General features: G+C 34.5%; 1 protein-coding gene and 1 non-coding gene across 4 annotated transcripts in view; both read left to right on the top strand.

The window, feature by feature from the left end:
• Positions 1-21,723, top strand: part of LOC118195739 (uncharacterized) — a 482,995-nt gene that overhangs the window by 30,194 nt on the left and 431,078 nt on the right. The window lies entirely within an intron of this gene.
• On the top strand, positions 12,707-12,812 carry LOC118191890 (U6 spliceosomal RNA). The gene has a single exon (XR_004758691.2). It is a non-coding gene; the product is annotated as a U6 spliceosomal RNA (small nuclear RNA).

Raw genomic sequence — 21,723 nt, 5'->3', positions numbered from 1 at the left:
CGAAAATGGTTAAAATGCGGTGGCGTTAAAAAAATATGAGTTTTCATTTCTTTAGTTATTTATTCCTGTAAGCTTTGGGTAATTATCATACAAAATAAAATCCTTGTTGTCTAAATAGCGGTTCTGTTTCTTCTGCTTTTTGCTACTTAATGTTTGTAGAATTGTGCACTGTGTGTGGGCTGAAGACCACACGCACTTGTTAAAATCGCTCTGGTAGAGTTTTTAGCGAGTAAAAATGATATAACTCAAGTGAATAACGAGAAGGTTTATTTGAAGGATCATAAAAAATATACACTTAAAGAAAATTTAAATTGAGTTACTTTTCTTATTTTACTATTCAATACACAGTTCAAAAGTATTTCTCAACAACTTTTTTAAATGCAGCATTGTCAATTATGACTTAGAATAAATGAGGTTTCTGAGTTGCGCCATTTTACCTTTATAGAAGAACATTTGAATGCGGATTACAGGTAGCGATTTCACTGATGATATCGCAGTGTGATGGGGTATTCGTGCCGAAGTCAACTCCCTGCCGTTAGATGTAATTCTCTCCCTATTATTTTTTAGTTACTTAGATATGACGTGTTTATTTTTTGATGGGAAATAAGTATAAACTACTATTTCTTTCAGGCGTTATTTTAAAAGTAAGTTGTAGTTCATATACTTGTTCAATCAGTCTTATTTCCATTCTTAAAATAAGTTATAGGAATTCCGTAACAATAATTTTTGCGATGACTTAGGAAGCAAAATGAAGAGAATTAGTTTTTTTTTACTGACCCAGGACAAGAACAGCGTTGCTTTTAGGTTAATAAACTAATTATAATACGTATTTATATGTATATAAATATATGCATATATATGATGGAATAATATAACATTTCACTAATCGTTTACCAATAAACGATACTACTGTATACTTTATAAAGAATGGCTTTTTGAAATTGAGAACGACAAGAGAATTATGATTCTAAAGGTAACGGCAATTTTTGTTTGCATTGTTATGTATCGATGCAAAGTTTTCGAGTTAATTTAAGTAGTAATTTATCGTATCGGTTCAAATAGACGTCGAACCTACATAAAGTAGTGTTAGAGGTGGAATTTGACCTCACATTAGTTCAAACAGACTTCGAATTTACATAAATAAATTATTAAAATTTTATTTATAATTTTACATTAGAATACAAATGAAATCCAGTTGTGGTAAAAAATTAATTAATTAAAATTTTATTTATAGTTTTACATTAGAATACAAATGAAATCCAGTGTAGTTCTTCAGCAGCTGTAATATGAACCCTTCCTAAATCCGTTAATTACTTGTGTTATAATAAGTATGCTGCAGGTCACATTTTAGAGTATTTATTTTACTGTTACTTACATTTTGGACATTCTTTGAAATTCAAGCTTCTCAACGTTTTAAGTAGGTCTCACCAATGGATGAATGGATAAAACTGCATAATACTGCTAGTTCGACCTAGGTTCAAAATCTGCCGAACCCGCCGATTGCATGAGTTTTTCCCATGGTAAAAGGTGTTAGACAGTTTACCCCTAAAAAAGCTCTCTTCGAAAGCAAACGAGGCGGTCTACAAAATTAGTTAGTTCCTCTAGGCAGAGAACCGCAGTGAGTTTTCCCACGATGATGTAATCCAATCAATCTAAGTTGAATTATTGAAGTACTTTGATCTGGAACACTGAATTCAACAAATATTCTATTACAGCAATGTATGAGAACATCACTTTGGTTAATTCAAAAAGAAAAGATCAACGTAATTATGTTGAATGGCAACCATCCAGCCGAGTTGTTTAGTCTGAGACAACGAGTTGCCCAGCTAGCTGACTGAGTTTTGTATCTGTTAAAGCGCAGGGTTGGAGCCTTATCAGATGATGCCCAGTTATTTCTTTAACATAACCACTCTATTGATCTTCACCAAAGACAGCTCTGGGGGTCTGAAACCTAGGCAATTTTAAATATAGTTAGCTAGGCTATCTGGCCGATACGCTAACTTGTTAGGTGGGCCGACCGTCCTTAGTAAAGTAGCTGAAAGTTAGACAATGTGTTATACTTATTTATGTGAGTTATTGAAAACCACACAACTAGTAATGGCTATTATTTGTTAAATTTTAATTTCCCTGCAATATGTAGTTTAATAAATCTTTTAGTTGTGAAGAATCCTATGTTATTTAACTGCAGTTAGACCCCTATTTATTTAAGAAGACAATAATTTTACGGATCGAGGAAGGTTAGACAACTGTACTGTATGGTTTCCACAGTTACTGTCTGTAAATAATTAATTCGCTCACTGTTTAAACACAACCAAATTTATACTCTGGTGAAGACTGATGGAAGACGTCGAACGTGCGAAATGAATTAACATAAAAGTAAAGCATTGAATTTAGAAATTAATTTTGGCAGCAGAGGGTTTTTTTCCAGAATTCTTTTAAATGAACAATGAATGCACATATTTGTTTCAGTTATGGGAAAGTTTCTATTAAATAAGAATGATTTATTAGCGAATAAAGCTGGCGGACGATTATGTTTGCATCGAAATGCTTTTTATTGAAAAAAAGAATCGATTTTATTAAGATATCTTGAAGAAGTTCTTGACATTATCAAAATAATCTAAGTAACGTAAGTAATCAAATTACTCTGAGCCATTGAAAAATTCTGACAATATGGAAATTCCAAGATTTCTATCATAAAATCATAGGTAAGAATGAAAAGGAAACAATCGTATCTCAGGCTTTGATGACTGTTATGAATGAAGGGCACGTAATGCTTATCGCATTTCATTTTTTTTTTTACCGTTATTGATACTCTTACCTTTTAGAAATTTGTAGTTTTCTCCTGTATGGTAGTTATACCAAATGTTATAAATCAAAACAGAATTCCTTTGTTAAAATCTTATTGCTAAGTTCATTATGTTTGATATAAATCAGATTTATGCTTTTTAATGAAAACTCAAATACTGCTAAAAAATCTTTGCTAATCAAGATTTTACTATTTAAATATTTTTGTTAATTTCTTTATGAGTCAACTTCCTATTTACTAGCGTAATAGTACTGAGAACGATGTACACCTGGAATTTCCTACCCTTTTATTGTCTCGACCCCTTTTAAAAAGATGATGTCCAATTTCAGTCGACGGAAGACGAAATAAAAAATACTAGACTTCTAGATAAAAATCCCCCCCCCACGCACACACATACACTTTCGGAACAAGTCCAATTAACCGGACTTGTAGCAACTTGGGCTTGGACTTAGCAGTTTTTCTCTTCTCCAAGTTATCTATACACACAACTGTTCCAGAATATCCGATTTCTTTAGTTTAGTTGCACATCTATCGATAACTTGTTATACTTGCCTTAGCACACTTCTCTTCTTGATAGAGCCGTCAATCTACATTTTCATTTTGTCTTTAACGAAATAACTCGATAACAGTGAAATACAATTAATATGAATTTGATTATGTTCAAAATAAACTATAATTCAAAAATTAAAGTAAAAAAAAAAAAAAAAAAAGCACCAAATTACCCAACAATGGTGAAAAGAAATTCATATGGATTTGAAATTGATTAAAAACAAATTACAATTTAAACTTACATTGGAAACAAAAGTCTTTCACACAGGTTTACTTTATACAGATACAGTAATACTTCGCATATAGCGTGGCTAATCGGTCCACCTGAAATCGGACTAAACTAAATGCGGTACTATTCGGTTTCGAGAGCCGTAAAAAAATTGTAGCGAAAATGTATGCACAAAAGCGACAAATCTAGCAAACGCACCCAATTAACAGCGCGCCAAATCTAGAGTACGCGTTGATTGCAGATTGCGTAAGTTTATATAGTTCTATATTTCTTAAGACGCCATTGAAATAATAGTTTAATTTTTAAATCCTTTTTTGATATCCTATGGATTTAACAATTTGGGAATTGCCCATGACGAAAAGTCGACAATAGAATTTTGGGTAAAGTGCAGAATTACCCACTACTTGACGTGTTTTTAAGAATTGCACATACTCGGTATTCATGTGCACATCGACCTATTAAAAAATTCCCAGAATTGCACAAAAATGGCACTGCGCACACCCTTGATATTAACTATGTACACATCGACCTATTTTCACTTAAAAAGTAAAAGAAAATTGACAAAAATCCATTTGTTTTCATCCTTGTAAAAAGCGGCAAACAAATAAGTGAGCGATTCTGCACTTTACCGAGAATATTTTCAAAGAAAAGGCATCATTCATTATAGAAAATTACGTTTGAACAACCAACGAGATGAAATTATGCTTTAGCGATAAGTCGGTAGCGAAATAGCGATGCAGGCATCCATTCAGTTATGTTTAGCAATTTTTATATAAATTATAATAATGATCTATACTCTTATGCTTCCATTCAGTCATGTTTAGACTTTTTCACATAAATTATAATAATAAAAAAGTATTACATGAAATTAACCTTTCATCTAAATTAAAACATCAATCTTAGATAGTTATTTACTATTATACTTCCTTTCTTGCCGCAATTATTAGAGCTGCCGCAATTATTTTTGGCAGCATTAGCATCAACAATAGTTTGGCGATTTTTTACGGCCCTCGAAACCGAATAGTACCCTAAATGCTTATAAAAATGATTTCATTTTATAAAAATTGATATATCGATGTCTTTAGATGTTTCTTTTGCTTTTTTCTTTTCAGACATTTCTTTGTAGCAACGAATCGTTTATCGTTCAGCGGAATGTAAAGCTACGTTCAGGGTTGGAATCCGTTTTCACAGCATGCTGTGACAAAGTTTCAATCATTCCATTTTTTGTAGTTGATTAGCTATTAATAGTGATGATAATGATAGTTGTTTAAATGTTGTTTAGCTGTTGAACAACAGTTAACAACAGTTGAACAGTTTGTTCTGTTGTCTAGCTATCGCTACAGACAGAACAAAAGGCCTGAGCATAGGTACATACATAAACAACGGAGAACTTCAGAAAAACTGAAATATACATCCTATCGCATAATTTTAAAATCTTACAAAAACAAAATTTGATTATATAATGAAATAAAAAGATCACTTCTGCACTAAAAATAAGTCTATAAGTTTTCTTAAAATTGATTATTATTTTTCTCAATTTAAATTTAGTTTGTTTTGAAATTTTTAATCCAGACTGCAGTGAGTACAGTGAAACCGGATTATACAAGTATACATAGAATTGTAACTAACTCCCTTTTCTAATGTTTATTAAAAGTAATGAGTTTGTTCAGCTAGCTTAGTCAAAAATTTCTATTTTTGACATATTTAATGAAAAATTAAACAACGGCAAAGCTTTCAAATTTTATTTCTAAAGGATGGCAACTAGATTTTAATTTGATGAAATAAAGCTTTATACTAGGCGTATTGAATATAATAAAAAAGAATGATTATGCAAATTAAATTACAACGTATGATATCATTTAGAAGAATAATCGAATTCATTTTCTATTGGAATAGCTATATAAAAAATAACTTACAGTAAAAAGCTATCTTATTAATTATGCAAAACATTCAAATACAATGAGAAAGACCACTCGAAAGAGTGCGTTGTAAAGGTATTCAAAGTAGGTTCGAACCTTATTAAAAGTATGTTCTAACGGCTGTAGAATGCGTAGTCTCTAATAGAATAGGACTGACTGTTCCTTATTTACATGTTTAAGGAACAACGTTTCCGATGCAGCATTTCAGTTAACTAAAGTTTTTGTCATTTTAGAAAATGCGAGGAACATTTTAAAAAACGTGATATGCATTGTAAGGCTGAAAAGGTAAAATTATTCGAAAAACTATTCTTAAAGTATATTTGGAAGCAATGTTTTGTGTAGAGACATATAACGGCTATCTGTCACATTAAATTATCAAAGTAATGGAATTCTTAACTATTCAGTGTCGATATAAACAAATGAATTTTAGAAAGGAAAACCGAAAATACTCGTTCTAGCTTCAGTTAGACTGATGTATCTTTCTTGCAGTTTGCTTTGTCTGGCTTTGAACAATCAGTATGTATAAGATGATTAGAATATGTTTTCTGAATTTTACTAATTCTTCATTATGCTGATAAGTTGCCAGTGCATAGTTGGTTATCAACGTCTTGATCATAACTGAACCTTTAACATTCCATTGACCCTCGGGGGTCAATATCGAGCCCATTGGGAATCCCTGATGTCCCAAGTTAACAGAAAAACAGTGTTAATCCGAGAAAAACTGTTAACCTTTATTTTCAAGCACTTTAATCTGCGAAAGTACGTAATTTATAATCAGAAATTGAAATAAAAAGAACACACTGTAAATAAAGGAAGACCAAAAAATTTCCGTTATTTTCAGTTTTCATCAGAAGTGAAGAAACTAAATCGTAAACGGCATTAACACGTTGACTGCCACGCGCATTTTACGTGGTTTGCCGATGGCGCTAATATGAATTTTTTTATTATGCGATTTATATAATGTTGAAATAATATCTACAGAGGAAAAGGGGGGTTCGTGTTTAATGCACCTTTCGTTGTGGAGGTCACCGGTGACCTGCGAGGTGCTGTAGATTATTTTTGCGATTTATTATTTAATTTTGCGATCTATTATTTTTCAAACCATTATAGTAACAATGGTACTATTTAAAAATTTATCAGTATCGATATTTACTCTAATTATACATTTTATATTTGGTCGGGTCGCCGGTCACCGGTGGCCCCCCACGGTGCTGTAGCCAAGGGGAGTGCTGGCCACTGGTGACCTCCATGCAGTCAACATGTTGAAGGAAATATATATTGATTTATTGTCAACGGACCTTGAAAAATGGCCGCATCAACCCGATTAAAGAAGTCAAACTTAAATGTCTTCTTTTTCTTTTTAGCTCAAAGGAGCGTTAGCTCAGAAGGGCTATTAATTTCGTTTTGGCATTTTGTGTCAATTCACTGTAAATGTCTGTATCACTTTTCAAACTATTGCCACCAAATATTATCGCCCTGTGTTATATTTAAAGAAATTAAATAATGAAGAATCTGCATAAATGTATGTATATTTCTCGCATTGTGACAAAACAACGGTACCTAAAGCCTATGGATTTTGAAATTTGTTTTATAATCGATTTCATATTTTGAAACACTTTAACGAATTTTTGTTTAAGAAACTCTAGTTAACTGTGTATAATATCCCCCTTCTAGTTAACTGTATATAATTAAGTTACGTAATATGGTGATTTATTATTAATATGAATTTTCTTGTCTATCATAAGGGCCATTTATATTTTTAATATTAACAAATGAAAGCACTCTGCAGGTGGGTTCATATGGGAAATAAGGTGGGGCGGCTGCAGAATTAATCTTCGCATTCAGATTGGCCAGATCCCCTGCGAGCGTTTTTAAAAATAGTTCAAGAATCGGAAGCTATGCTGTAACGCTTCGCGACTTCCGGCGTGTGCTGCGCAACGATAATTCAGAAGCAATGGTCAACGATGGACGATTTGGTCGGCCATTGCTTCCGATATTTGGTGCAGAGATAAATTATTAGTTTCCTCTCTTTATGCTCCATTTCTGGTAGGGCCGTGCGAGATAAAAAAAAATAATGAAAGGAGGGAGGAAAGCCGAGATAAAATTGCTACGACAGTTTTTGGACGACTTTGGTGTGCTGCAGATTGTCCCCACCAACAGTACATGTGCACGCATCACGTTCAATTTTGCTAAAATTCCTGTACTTTTATGTTTTAACGTTGCAGTTTGTAAAAAGAGTAGTGTTCAATTTCGCAAAATTGAAGGCAATTCAAATTGAAATGTTAATGTAATAAAAATGTGTTAAAGAAGCGACACAATATACTCTAGCGCAACTTCTTAAACTGTGGTTCGCGAACCCCATGGGGGTCACGGCACCTGCAGCAAAGGGTCGCCAAAAATTTTAGCAGTTTGGATATTTCTTTAACTTATAATAACTTTACAATTACGAAATATTTTTACACAATGTATCCAAAAATAGATAAAGATAAGACAATACAGACAAAGGAAAAACAAAAACGTTTCGACGCATTCTTTTTATAATATAAACGTTCATTTTACTTTCTTTGCACGTGGCGCTGTCATTTCGTCTGTTGCTTATTTGAAATATTCACATTGTTCTATCTCTTAAAATTAGAAATTAAAGTCAAGGACCTAACTGCAATAGTATATTACAGTACAAGTGAAAAAATTGACGGTTTCACTCACGCATGTGTCGGATTTCTGCAATGCTGACGGGGTCCCACAAAATGTTCGTAAATATTATGGGGTCCAGGGGTCGCGAAAAAAAATCTCAGTGATAAAAAAGGGGTCGCGATTGAAAAAAGTTTAAGAAACCCTGCTCTAGAAGAATGCCATCATACAAGGTGGTGGTGAATCGATTAACACGTCTGAAATGGTGATAGGACAATATATAAAAATTGGTGAAAATAGACGAAAGTCTATAAATACGTCGAAAATAATTTATTATTTACATATTACAAGCTTACTTATTTTAATTTACATCAAGATGATAGTCTCCGTTCGCATCTGAGCTTTCCTGCAAGCGCACATGAAAGTTGCCGTACGCGGACTCCGCAGGACCTCATTAATAGAGCCTGATTACTTCCTATGTCCACAGTTCCAGTCCAAGAGGCCCAGATTTTCGGCAGCCTACAGAATTATCCTGTAATTCCTCGTAACTTCATTAATTACGGAAACAAATCAAATGAGCTTCAGATATCCCTGAAAGACATCTTTTCTTTAGGGCTTCAAGACTTTTTTTATCACTGCTTTACCATCCCCCTTCCTACAAACCACGACAAGCTATGGCGATGACGGAATATTCAAATAACGAAAAGGTGATTTGGCTCCGTAACACCCTACTTATATACTACATAAGAACACCAGAAGCGAAACAGTAGTTTGACAGTCAGCTACATTGACATAACTCAAAATTCAGCGTTTGGCCACGCCAAAGCCTGTTGGTAGGTTTCTTGTAGTGTTTCTTTTCCGTGTGCAGAGGAAGATCCGTTGCTGGATTCATTTCATGGATACGACCGTTGTTTCTTAAGTTTCGGTTCTATATGCTTGGTCATAATTAAATAAGCCAGTCCAATCCGCTCTTAAGAGCGCGATGAAAATGAATCGGATTTAGCAATTATCATAAAATATGGGAAATTGGATGGTAGGATCGACAGCTTCTCTGCCGACAGCAGGCCCCTAAACCGATTTCGATCATTTGCCGTTGTCGATCTTATGCAGGTACTATGTAAGAACAAGTAAAAATAATAATTTAATAAAAATTATTTCCCTCTTAATAATGTGCCGTTACTAATTTTAAACTTCGTCTACGGTATCCCACTGTCGACTATATGCAGTATCTTTCTTACTGCCGTTCCATCTTATTCTGATGTTGATCCTACACATATCGATTCTACGCAGTATCTGCCCTGTGCGTATGTCAATTCTATGTCGTGTTGACGGTGTCGTTGGTGTCGCACTACGCAATATGCAGGCAAGTCTGTACAAATAATAAAGTCATTAATCTTCTTATTTATTATTAGATCATTATCGAAATTTCCTTTTTAGTGCATGGATAGTATGCCGATGTCACTTCTACGTCGTATCGACGTTATGCAGTGTTGATTCTATGTAATATCAATCCTATGAATGTAAACTTGGACAGTTATTATTTGAAACTAACCAGTTATTATGATTTAGATCTTTACTAGTATAACATCTCCTTTCCTCAACACAATGTAAATTGAGACAGAAAGTATCTAAGCTGAGTGTTTTTGGACTGTAAGACAGAGCGTGTTTCTGCCTCTAGAGGCTACGCTCCTTTACTTCTGCCAACTCGGTTCAGTTTGTAATTATTCGGTTTTGCGTTATTTGATGTCGACATTCAAACTGATACCCTGGTTAGAGTTTTCTGAGCCATCTTAGATTTAAATACGAGTATAACTATGCAGTCTTTGACTATTAGTTCACGTTTCGTGTTTATGAAAGTAAGAGATTCTTTTAAGATATTTAATAAACTTTCGTCTTTCTGATAATAACTGATTAGAGCAAAGCATGTGAGTGCTAACTGTCTTAACGGATGCCATCGTGGATGACTTAATAAAGGAAAATGTCCTTTATACGGGAAAAAAAATCACTTCATTCATGAACTATTTATCTTTGCATTATAAATTCATGAACAAAGATATTTTCCTTTATCGATTCTAATTCGGAAAGAATTTGTGTATAAATGATCATGTATTGTCTCTGAAAATTGTTACATTCTTAAAAGAATAATATTAGCATCTCTACACACAAGTATAATTGCTATGACTAGCATAAAATGCTAGGTAATAATCAGAAAATTGTATGTTTTCATAGAGCAAACTGAATTTGTGATATTCAAGTGCAATCTGAAATTCGCCTTTTGTCCGTTGTTCAGACGAGGGCTTTGCGATCGTAAGAGCTATAAACCGAGCTTCTTTGTTAGGTAACCAGACCTTTCTACGCCACAAAAACTGGTTTAAGGATTTTAACTAAATGATCTAGCTTTTCGACTTTATGCCAACTTGGTATAAAACCGACCAGTCACAACGAAGCAAAGAGGAATTCACGTTCGGTTGACGGTTTTACTAAGTCACTTCACATTCAGTCATGCACAACTTTACCTTCCTCGATTGGATAGCAAGCATTTAAACCCTGTTTTTCTGGTGTGGACTGAGCTAAAGAGATTTGCTAGCTTATTACTGCAATAGTTGTGATAGCTATACCGCCGTCAGAACGCTACTTAAATGAGCGCTGCCACAATGATGGCTTAGTCATGAGTCTTGTCAGTTTTACGGCGTAAAATTCATCAACTCTTTCACACCTGAAGATCAGAGTTTTAAGTCGTATCCAGTTGGGAAAAAGAAAGGTGAGCATACGTCTTTCTGCAGTTAACTCAACGAAGTCGTAGACTGAATGGCATATCATACTTGCTTCTTTATAGTTAATCGGTTTTTATATCAGTGTGACATAAAGTGGAATAGTTAGAACATTCAGATAAAATCTTTATATCAATTTCCGCGACGTAGCAGTCGCTGGTTACCTAGCAATGGAAATTCAGCTTGTGCTGGTTATGACGTAAAATCCTTGTGCCAACGCTCCCTAATATTCTAAAGCAATAACTGTCGTTTCAGACGGATTGGAATTTGTTAAATTACGAATCTTTTAGGTATAATTCAGGGATCACCTTCTTCTCCAGTTATGATCCACAGGAAAGAACGTCAGAATTGTGCCGTATTTTATCCATACATCCAAATTCTAGCCATTTCCGATAGTACTTCTCCCTTCTAGCTATGCTATGCTGCTTGCTTTTATCAGTCCGACGAAGTAGTTTCGTCGGAAAGAAATAAATACTTATAAAAGGACTAAGAATAGTATGCGCTCAGATTGTTTTAAATTTTATGGGCAACTATCTTGTGTACCTTAGATGTAGCTTTGTAATTACCCACCAGCCAAATTCTTCAAAACTGTATATGCAGTTTATTCAATTAATGCTAAGCAATATTGACCCCCCACCCAAAAAAAGGAAGTTTTGTTCCCTAAAAGAAGCTTGCGCATTTGTACTTTCATACCCTTAGACAGAGATAATACCCAGGTGTTTGAACACCTAAGCAAACAGTCTGTGCCTGATGAGAGCATTCTCCTCTTTAACCAAACAAGTGACTTCAATGGGCTCCGGAAGTCTTGAGAATGGATTCTCACGCGACCTCCGTCAAGACGTCTGTGCAGGAATGAAAGTAATCGACCTTCGCTTTTTTTTTCCCTTCACGTTTTAAAGAAAATTTACGTAATCTCTAAAATTAGTGTTGGTCGTTCCAGAATTAACAACTGGCAGTGAAGGCAAATATTGCCTTGCTCTAAGTCAGCTTTTCTTAATTTATTTGCCGTTCCGCCTGCGGATGCCCATATCTAGTGGTGTATACATGTAGCGAACTTACTTGGAGCTCTAGAATAAACAAACCCTATGAATTTTTAAACTGAATTTTTTACCTTCATTAAAGCGAAATTCAGAATGCGAAATCACAAGATAAGCTAAAGAATGATTGCTATTAACGTATATAAAACCCTCATGCCAGCTACCGTATCACAGAGTTCGAATCCCGGAGAGAGCGTGGATGCTTGTAAACACGTATTGTCTTTATGGCATGGGGGCACTAATACCGTCCCTTCAAGAAATAGAAGACCCTTGGAATGTAGAAGAGGTAGAGAAAAGTGGTAAAAGACCCTTGGATTCGTTCATCGTGGTTCTCTCCATCAAGATTGGGATGTAGCTGGACAAACTCATACTCTCCCGTATAAGATGCCGAACTCCTTACCCAACGACAACAGCTAGGTACCTTTTCCTTCTTGACCACGATAATCCGATTCTGGATCATATTAAGATTAAGAGGATTAGTGACGAGTACAATAACAAGTCTACAAGAACAGTTGGGCAGTATACAACGTAACTGTTATCTCTTGGCGACAATAAAGTTCATGGACTTGATCAAGATTACATTCAAATCGAGAGGACTGGTAACAAAAACAAGCCTACAGGAGTTGGGGGAATAATATAATGCACCCTTTACTTTTTGGTCACGGTGATATTCGTGAACTTTGTTTAGATTATATTCAGATTGGAAGTGTTAGTAGCAAGAGCGGCATCAAGTTTGATGGATACGCATAGGAAAGAACATACATATGCTTGCTTCGGCAGTACATATGCTAAAACTGGAACGATACAGAGAAGATTAGCATGGCCTCTGCGCAAGGATGACAGTATCTTAACAAGGGGATCATTAGCAATCGATCATGGTACCTCTAATGACAGAATTTAGAAATTAGAATGCCTAAGAGTATGGCCATGTGCAACTAAATATAAATAACAAAATAGCAGAGTATGATATGATTAATGGGTAAAGGTATAATGATGTAATCTTGCGCATGGCTGAGTGAATTTATAAGCCTGTAATGGTAAGTCATTCGAAATAAGTTTCTGATGACAAGCTGCAAGTGAATGCAAATATAAATAAATCATAAACCGTGAAGGAGCTCCAAGAAGCGTTTATGCATAGCAATGTGCAAACTCTTTCCTTATGTAGTGATAGAAACCTCGCATGCTTGGATTCTATCGTTCGCAATAATGTTAAGGTCAATTCTGATATTCTTTATCGTAGTGCAGAACACCAAATAATAGTTTCTTCTGAAGTTCCTTTCTCCCTTCTATGCGGTGTACATAGGGGAGTAATTTTACCACGGAATAAAAGCAAAATTCCACTTTTTCCCGGTTAATTTGACTTGTTGACTAGCTGTTTTGACATTGTGATGTTTAATGCTTTAGCGATTGGAAAGTGATTAGGATTTAATCTGACTTTGTTGACTGACTGCTGTGGCAAATTGACATACTACTCTGGCGACAATGGATTACGTACGTTGTCGAGAATACTTCTTGAGGATATTTTATGAGAATTTGCAGAATGTTGCTAATCAACATAAATTCGGATTACTTTTCACAGCCACCTACTTCGTTTCAATTGAAGATACTGCATCTAGTGAACGTTCATACGAGCTCTTGGCATGTAGCTCTTAGTTACATTCACAGATGTTGCAAAATATTTGGAAAAAAATGTAGAGTAGCTTGATAGCCAGTTGTTACCAAATTATATATATTATATTCGTAATATATTGCAGAATGTACATAAATTTTGCTGTTTTAAAAATTATTTTAGTACCATATATATGTGGTTGAAACGAAAATAAATACAGAAACGACAATTTTATTTTTGACTATCTCTCCGTGTGTATGAAAAATACATACGCTCACTGAATGTTTGATGCTGCTGTTTAGAAACATCAAGCATTCAGTGAGAGTCTGGTGGTACTTCTATAAATCAAATGACGGTTCATTGTTCATGCATTTCATGTTATTTCTATGGTTTTATGCATTTTGTATGAGTTTTATATAATTAAGTTTAAGAAAATAAATAGTGAAACACTTTATATTGGGGAAAAAGATAGTCAGTTAGTGGAATATCTTTTTCCCCAATATAAAGCAGTTAGTGGAATTGATATTAATGAAAATTTGTTTTACGGTATAAGTGCCTAGTGGCAATGACGATGAAAGTGGGGATGAGTGATGGAATTTATGACATACAGAACAAATTCATGAAAACAATTGATGGCATGGTAAATCTTGTTGTTTCTGAAATGAATGCCGTTACGTTATTCCAGAAAAGGTCTTCAAGTGAAACTACCTGTGCTAGACTCTCAGAAAATGCGTGCAGAATGTCAAGAGCAGGAATCTAAAATGAAATTGCTGTTAGAGGTGACTAAATATGGCAGAGTACGGAATTTACTATTATGGAAGAAGAAAACAAAATGTGTGGAATAACTTTTTTCGGTAAAAAAGGTCTACTTGATGAGGCAAGAAAACTGCCTTTATTGGAAAAAGTTTACGTGCATCAAACTGGTTTAGAAATATATTTTCTTTTTTGAAATTCCTACTATTAAAGTGGTAGTAGTGAGATATGAGTTATCACTGAATGCATGTTGTTGCCAATAACAACAAGCGATAAATAACTTATTAAACACTCTAAAAACAAGACATTTACATAGTGCACAAGACAAGACATTTAAATATTTTTCTCTTTCTCTGAGGAGCTTTTTTAATAGCTCATTGTATATAAAAATTGTCACGTTTATGCTCACGAATTCACGATTCTACTTTTTTATATAAAAACAAAACATTTAATGAAGAGCTTATGTACATTATTTACATTATTGAAAGCAAAATCATAGATATATTATAAATTTTCCCATCATAGGGCCAATATTCGTTTATCAAGAACAATTACCGCTATGCGGCCAAGAACAGATCATTTCAAGGCGTCGCCCTCAAGCTAACTAAAAAAGAAGTGTATTACATTCCTTCTCTGCCGCCAGTCACGTGACCTAGTCGGCGATAGACGATAAAAAATAAAAGAAAAAATGAATCCATCGGAGGGAAAAAGAAATAATTTCAACACTCATAGCTTCGGTGCCCAAATAAATATTCATGTAATTTAGGGTTAATTAACAGTCCAGAAGAAACTGAAATTAACTGGGACGGGTTGATGTTAGTGTAAATTACATTTAAGGATTCGAAAAATTCGGTCATAGTTTGAGAGGTTTTTTTTTTTTGTGAAAACACTATACATTTTATGGGACACTAAAACGAGTTCCTTTTCGTCAGAAGTTTCATACAATTAATAAATGTTCGTAAAATCAGTATCAAATAAATATTGATCTCTTTCAGACGTATGTTATGTTGAATATTATGGAGATTAGTTACAGATGTAAGTTTCTGAATTGTTTTGTTTTTTACTAAGGTAATTCCATTTGGAGGATTGGGGGGGGGAATTATCATGCGTGCTTCACTTGAGATTACTTTTTTGATGTGAAAGATGGGAACGATGTGTGGGTGGAGGATTGAATACGAGGTGGGAAAGCCTGTGTTTTTAGTTGTAAATGTTGTTGTGCATGTATTTTGTGGAAGAATGTTTGCCAGAGCCTCAAGGAGGCTGGACTTCTTCTTCCACCCCGATTTTGAGGGAAAACACCCCAGACTGGGGGTTCGAGGGTTTCCAAACCTTCTCCCCTCCCAACAAACCCCACGAGTAGACATTCGGCTCGCCATATATTTAGAGTGCCCCTCATGCCACAAAGAGATTATATATTTACAGACATCCATGCCTTCTCCGAAATTAGAGTCTGAGCCCTTCGGTACCGCAGTAGGCTTCCCTAAACACTACATCGTGTGGCCGACTAACTGTAGAAGTTAAATGCTGTTAGTGATCGGTTGTTACAAAAATAGTTTTGTCTCCTAAAAAGGAATGCATGTCAGGATCGGCACTACGTATAATAAGCCGGTAAAGCTCATTGTAATGATCTCACGCATCCTACAGAAAAAAAAAAGACGCTATAATGAGTATTAAGTGCAACGGGAATGCGGCTTAGGATAGACGCTGCAAACGCATCCTCTCTGCCGACACAAGATCGATACGGCAGCTCAAAAACCAATTTCGAGTCTATGTAGGTGTCAGTCCTATACAAATACGCTAAAAATGACAATTTAACAAAATTGTTGGCCTCTGGATTATGCGCCATTGTTAATTATTACGTTCTTTGGCTATGTTATGGAAATGTCCACTCTATGCTAGTATATATTGTACGCTGCGTCGATGTTTTATCAAGTGAATTCTCTGCAGTGTCGATCGCATGTATGCATGTGACGACTTTGGCAAGTGGTAAATGTGCATTAATGAGTTTATTCATTATTAAATCATTTTAGTCGCGTCGATCGTATAGTCCTGTGCAATGTAAATTCTATGTATTGTCGATCATACAAATGTAATGTGTCCAGTGAAGCCTTACTAAGTACAAATCGTAAGGATGTAAACAATGTTTAGAAAACTATGCGTTATTTTGTTATTCGGAGGGGGACAAGTGTATCGAAGTTTGCATTAATTCAGTAAACCACTATGATAGAAGCGATTTTTCTGTGATGTTTATCGGGCAGAATCGGAATCCAAGTTTAAAAGCTTTATGACATTCCGTTTATCTTTGGGATACAGACTGTCCACCGTTGGTCTTCGGAACAGAACCAACAGGAATACATGCCATTTGCACGGTTGGTTGATCATGTGAGCTGAGCATAATGCAAGCGAGGGAAGACACCAAAGGAGGGAAAAAAGTCAACAAATAATTGCTTTGGTAAATAGCTTATTTGCCATTTCAGATCTTAATTTATCCTTTTTAGACGTGAATGGCTTCATAATAAATATACAGGAACATTTGATTAGTGGTACTTTTCTGAAAGTCGTGTTTTGTTGACGTATGAATAAAAAAAAATTCAAATACGACGCACAGTATGTATGTGGAAAATGCATTCAAGCCCACCCCACTTACATAAAGCTGTACGTAATATCGAACGTAGATATATACCGTGGCCATGTCATGTATTTACTAGGTATAGTAAATTTAATTGATAACTTGTACACAATAAGGCATTAAACACATCGAATAAAATAATAATAATAAAATGTACTGTATAGTGTATTGTATTCTTGCAGTGTGTTTTCTGTTTAGTACATACATTTAGCTTCCTAACGTATTAGCCAGGTTTCGGGTTAACAGGACCCACTCTAAAAGTAAAAAGCGTGAATATTGCTTGTTGCGGAACGCTGTTTGGTACACACAGTCAAATCCCGATTAATCAATGGAGTATTAACCGAACTTCAAATTAACCCGATCTTCTTTAAAAATAAAAAGTTAATATCGTTATTATTGAACGATAATGTAATTTCTATCATAAACCATTAACTTGAAACAAAACTGTTATTCAAAATGCGGGAAAGAAATATACGTGGGATAATAACAGTGATGATGATGATGATGATGTAATATTTCGAAGTTGTTTTTATCCACAGCAATATATTTAATCGAGTTATGCTCAATCTGGAATATAAAAGTACTGTGCAGTAAAAAATAAAAAGTCGTAAAAATCTTTTACGGAAGCTGAAGTCAATGACATTATTCAAGTTATTTTATAAATTTTGTTCTTTGATGCCGTTCTTTGCTAACTCAGCATAGTTTTTTTCATTTCTAATGATGTTTATTTTTTAGTGTATTCTTTTTTTTTTTTTTTTTTTTCCCGAATGTTGATTTAATTTTTGTAACCAGAGAAATGTATTCTCAGATTAAACTGCAGACTGCTAGATACTTAATTATTTAAAGCCCAGAGCTCTTGAACTCGAAATGAGAATCTTTTTTAAAAATAAGACATCTGTCTGTGTTTATGGTACTACGAGTTGATACTCACAGATCTTACAGGGAGAAAAAAAATATTTAAATTACGGTCAAAGGGGCGTTTTTATAACATTTTTTTGTGTTGTATTTATTTATTAACACGTTCTTCGCACTTAAACGATAAAATTCAGTTCAACAGCAATATCGCAAAATAGTTTTAAAATGAGCATATCTTTAGAATTTCCGATACAGAGATTCAGGCGCTAGAGATAAAAATGTTTTTCCTGTACAACTTTGCCATTGCTCGCTTTGAAATCCTTGAGTTTGTTAATCAAAACTTTGTTAAAATTTCACAAAATAGGAAATCGATAATAAAGCAAATTTGGGTTTCCACATGCCCATATTCGCAGTAGGATTACGTCATTCAAAATTCGATGGCTCTATGTAACGTTGTTTTATCACAGTGCCAAAAATATACATACATTTATGCAGATTTTTCATTATTTAATTTGTTCAAATATAATGCAGGACTCTAACATTTGGTGGCAACAGTTTGAAAAGTGAAACGGACATTTATAGTGAACCAACGCAAAATCGCAAAACGAGCACAAAGTCCTTCAGGGACAAAGCCCCTTTGGACTAAACAGATACTTAAAACTCTTACAAGATGCAGATGACTTTATGGAAAAATTGCATCTGAGGCGTTTCATTTTTATTCGATAGTAAAGTTTATCTGATAAATTCTTGTTTAAATAAGACTATCATTTTGAGGAAAGGAAGGAACTCTATATTAATGTTTTTTGGTACTGAGCCGATCAGCGTCTAAAGATTTCAAATCTCCTTTTCAGTTCCTGGAAAACTTAATTTTATTTGTAGAATCATTAGGTTTTTCTTTCTTTCTTTCTTTCTTTTTTTTTTTTTTTTTTTTTTTTTTTTAAGTAGGATACTTGAAAAATGAGCAGGACCCTCGCCTGGACTCGAACCTAGACCTCTCCAATACGCGCCGAGTGTGCTGCTACCGTTACGTGACGAAGGCATGCTGGTAGGAGGGAGAAAATACCTTACATACTCTCCCTTCCAAAGGGCAACTGCGGATTAGGTTACCCAGCCGCCAAATCCTGGTGGTGAAGAATTTTATTGTCCACCACCTGTTAGTTCAGGCCCCACTGTAAAGTCATTAGGTTATTTTGGAGCGAGGGACATAAAAAATGTGCAATGCCTGCGCCGGGACTCAAACCTGGATCTCTAGAATACCCGCCGAGTGTGCTATCGTTACACCACGCAGGCAGCTGGAAGCAAGGAGAAAAAGTCTTACACATTCTCGAAACCAGAGTATATCTTTTTTTCCCTGAAAAGTCATGGAAATTTTAACACCTTTAAAATTAAAATATTATTAGTGCGTAAGTAATGAAAGACGCTTGCTTCTGTATTAATATCTTTAAAAGTAGACGTGATATTTTTTGTTATAGGAAGGTCAGTCATTATATAAATTAAATTCATTTACAAGCAAGTTAATAAGGACGAAAAGGACGATGCTAGTTAGGAAAACTAATAAAATTTCCCGTTAACTCGAATTTCCCATGAAGAGATTGATAGCAAGGCTGTATTTTCATTAACTTGTAAATAAAATAAATAGGAAAAGTTCAGAACGAATAGAAACACCCGTGTTTTGCCATGAGAGTTACAATATCTGGTACCACGGTCAAGACAGAAGAAAATGTTTGCTTATTCTTTGCTTTCTTTACACTGAAAACAAAGATTCTTAAAAGAAACACACCTTTTCCCATTTTTTTCCGCCTTGAGTAAGTACGTTTTTTCCAACATGTTTAAAAGAATAAAGTCGGAATACCGCTTTTCTTTCTCCCTGTAAAAAATTTCACGCTTGGTTGCCTGTGAACAGGCATAAGACAGTTGAGGCACTTTTTAACTGCTCTTGGAAGGAACGCCCTGCATAAGACTTATTCATATTCTTCCCCCCCCCTTTGATAACTTGAGCTGTTCAGGCAACAATTGTTGTGTTTCCTACTATCTTCCTTCCTGTTCAATATGCAAAAGTGCTGTTTTTTGTCGCATTTAAATTATCTTTTAAGAATTAGTAAATTTTTTTGTTCAGATGATAATATTCACATTAGCGTTATGAAATGTAACAAACAAGGGTGTGCCATTGTGACCAAGAAGTCCATGGAATGATTCATCTAAATTTCGCACGTTCAAAAAATCGTTTGTAAAAACTTTTCAGACATTGCTACGACTTGCATCCATATCTGGCAACAATCCGTATTTTCCTTTCTTCATCTGCAAGTAGCGGTAAAGACGCTGAACACTGGTAGTTCGGTCCGAGGTTCGAATCCCACGAACAGCCTGGCTGTATGGGCGTTTTCGTGTTTTTCCCCATGTGTAACGTGTGTAGGAGCCAGTTTTCCTTAGAAAGTCCTCCACGAAGGCATCCTTCCCTTTAGGCAGATAGCCCTCATGTGCTTTGCCATAATTGAATAATCCAAATCCAATCATTTGCAAGTAAATCTACGTTTAATCAATAAAGAGTTTTTCTTGTTGCTATTTCCCAAAGGGCTAATGTGACTAAACTAAGAATGTGCATTAAGTTTTGTTTTTGGAATGGAATTTTATGCAACAAAAATGTTTGAAATATTGCAAAAAGCCTTTCAGGACAATCCTTTTTGGGAATTTTTGCCTTCTCCACTGCGTGTTCTTGTGGTGTAACTGGTAGCACGCCCAACTGGCAGTCGCAAGATCCAGATTTCGAATCCTAGAGAGAGCGTAACCAGTTTTTCATATCTTCTCTTTGATTATTCTAACTGATTATTCTAATTCTTATCTACACTTTATCAGAAAAGAATTTTTGAATGGCATTTAAGGAGGGCAGAGAATGCGTGGAAGAAGAGTTGTGTTATGGTAGACCATCCACTTCAATTAATAAAAAAAAAAATAAATAAATAATAATAATAAAAAAAAAAAAAATAAAATAAAAATAAAAAAAAAAAAAACGTTTATCAGAAATTCAGTGCTTAATCGATCGTCAATCAATAATTAAGGATATTATTGAATAGGTTCCTATATTATTGGATTTTGTTAATCAATCCTGAAAGATCATTTGCTTTTGCGGCGCGTCGCTTTCAGAGCTGTTTCAAAACTATCGAACTTTTTCCAGAAATCTGAAAGGTTTCAGATTTTAAATTACGTCCAAAGGGGCGTTTTTTTGACATTTTGTGTGTTACTTTCATTTATTAAATATCATTCACGCACTTAAACCATAAAATTCAGTTCAAGAGCAATATCGCAAAGTAATTTAAAATTTAGCATATCTCTAGAATTTCCGATACACAGTCTCACGCGCTGAAGATAAAAAGGTTTTTTCTATTCAACATTGCCATTGCTCGCTTTGAAATCCTTGAGTTTGTTAATCAAAAATTCGTTAAAATTTTACAAAATAGGAAATAGATAATAAAACAAATAGGAAATAGATAATAAAACAAATTCCAAATTTCAAATTTGGTCTTCCACATGCTCATATTCGTAGTAGGATTACGTCATTCAAAATTCGATGGCTCTATGTACCGTTGTTTTATCACAATGCGAGAAATATACCTATATTCATGCAGATTTTTCATTATTTAATTTCTTCAAATATAATGCAGGACTCTAACATTTGGTGGCAACAGTTTAAAAAGTGAAACAGACATTTGTAATGAACCAACGCAAAGTCGCAAAAACGAAAACAATAGTCCTTCAGGGACAAAGCCCCTTTGGACTAAAAATCTGAAGGCTTTTCAGGCAAAATACCATTTTGAGACTAATAGCTCTTCTGGGCTACCGCTCTTTTGGGCTACCAAAAAACAAAAAAAAAAAAAAAAAAAAAAAATATATATATATATATATATATACTTTTTTCCCCGTCTCCTCTCTGTAACTCT

This window comes from Stegodyphus dumicola, chromosome 12 (assembly GCF_044657685.1).
Source record: "Stegodyphus dumicola isolate Sdum_Otavi_A_Nest chromosome 12, ASM4465768v1".
In the NCBI taxonomy this organism is placed as follows: Eukaryota; Metazoa; Arthropoda; class Arachnida; order Araneae; family Eresidae; genus Stegodyphus; species Stegodyphus dumicola.
This window is presented reverse-complemented; position numbering and strand designations above follow the sequence as displayed.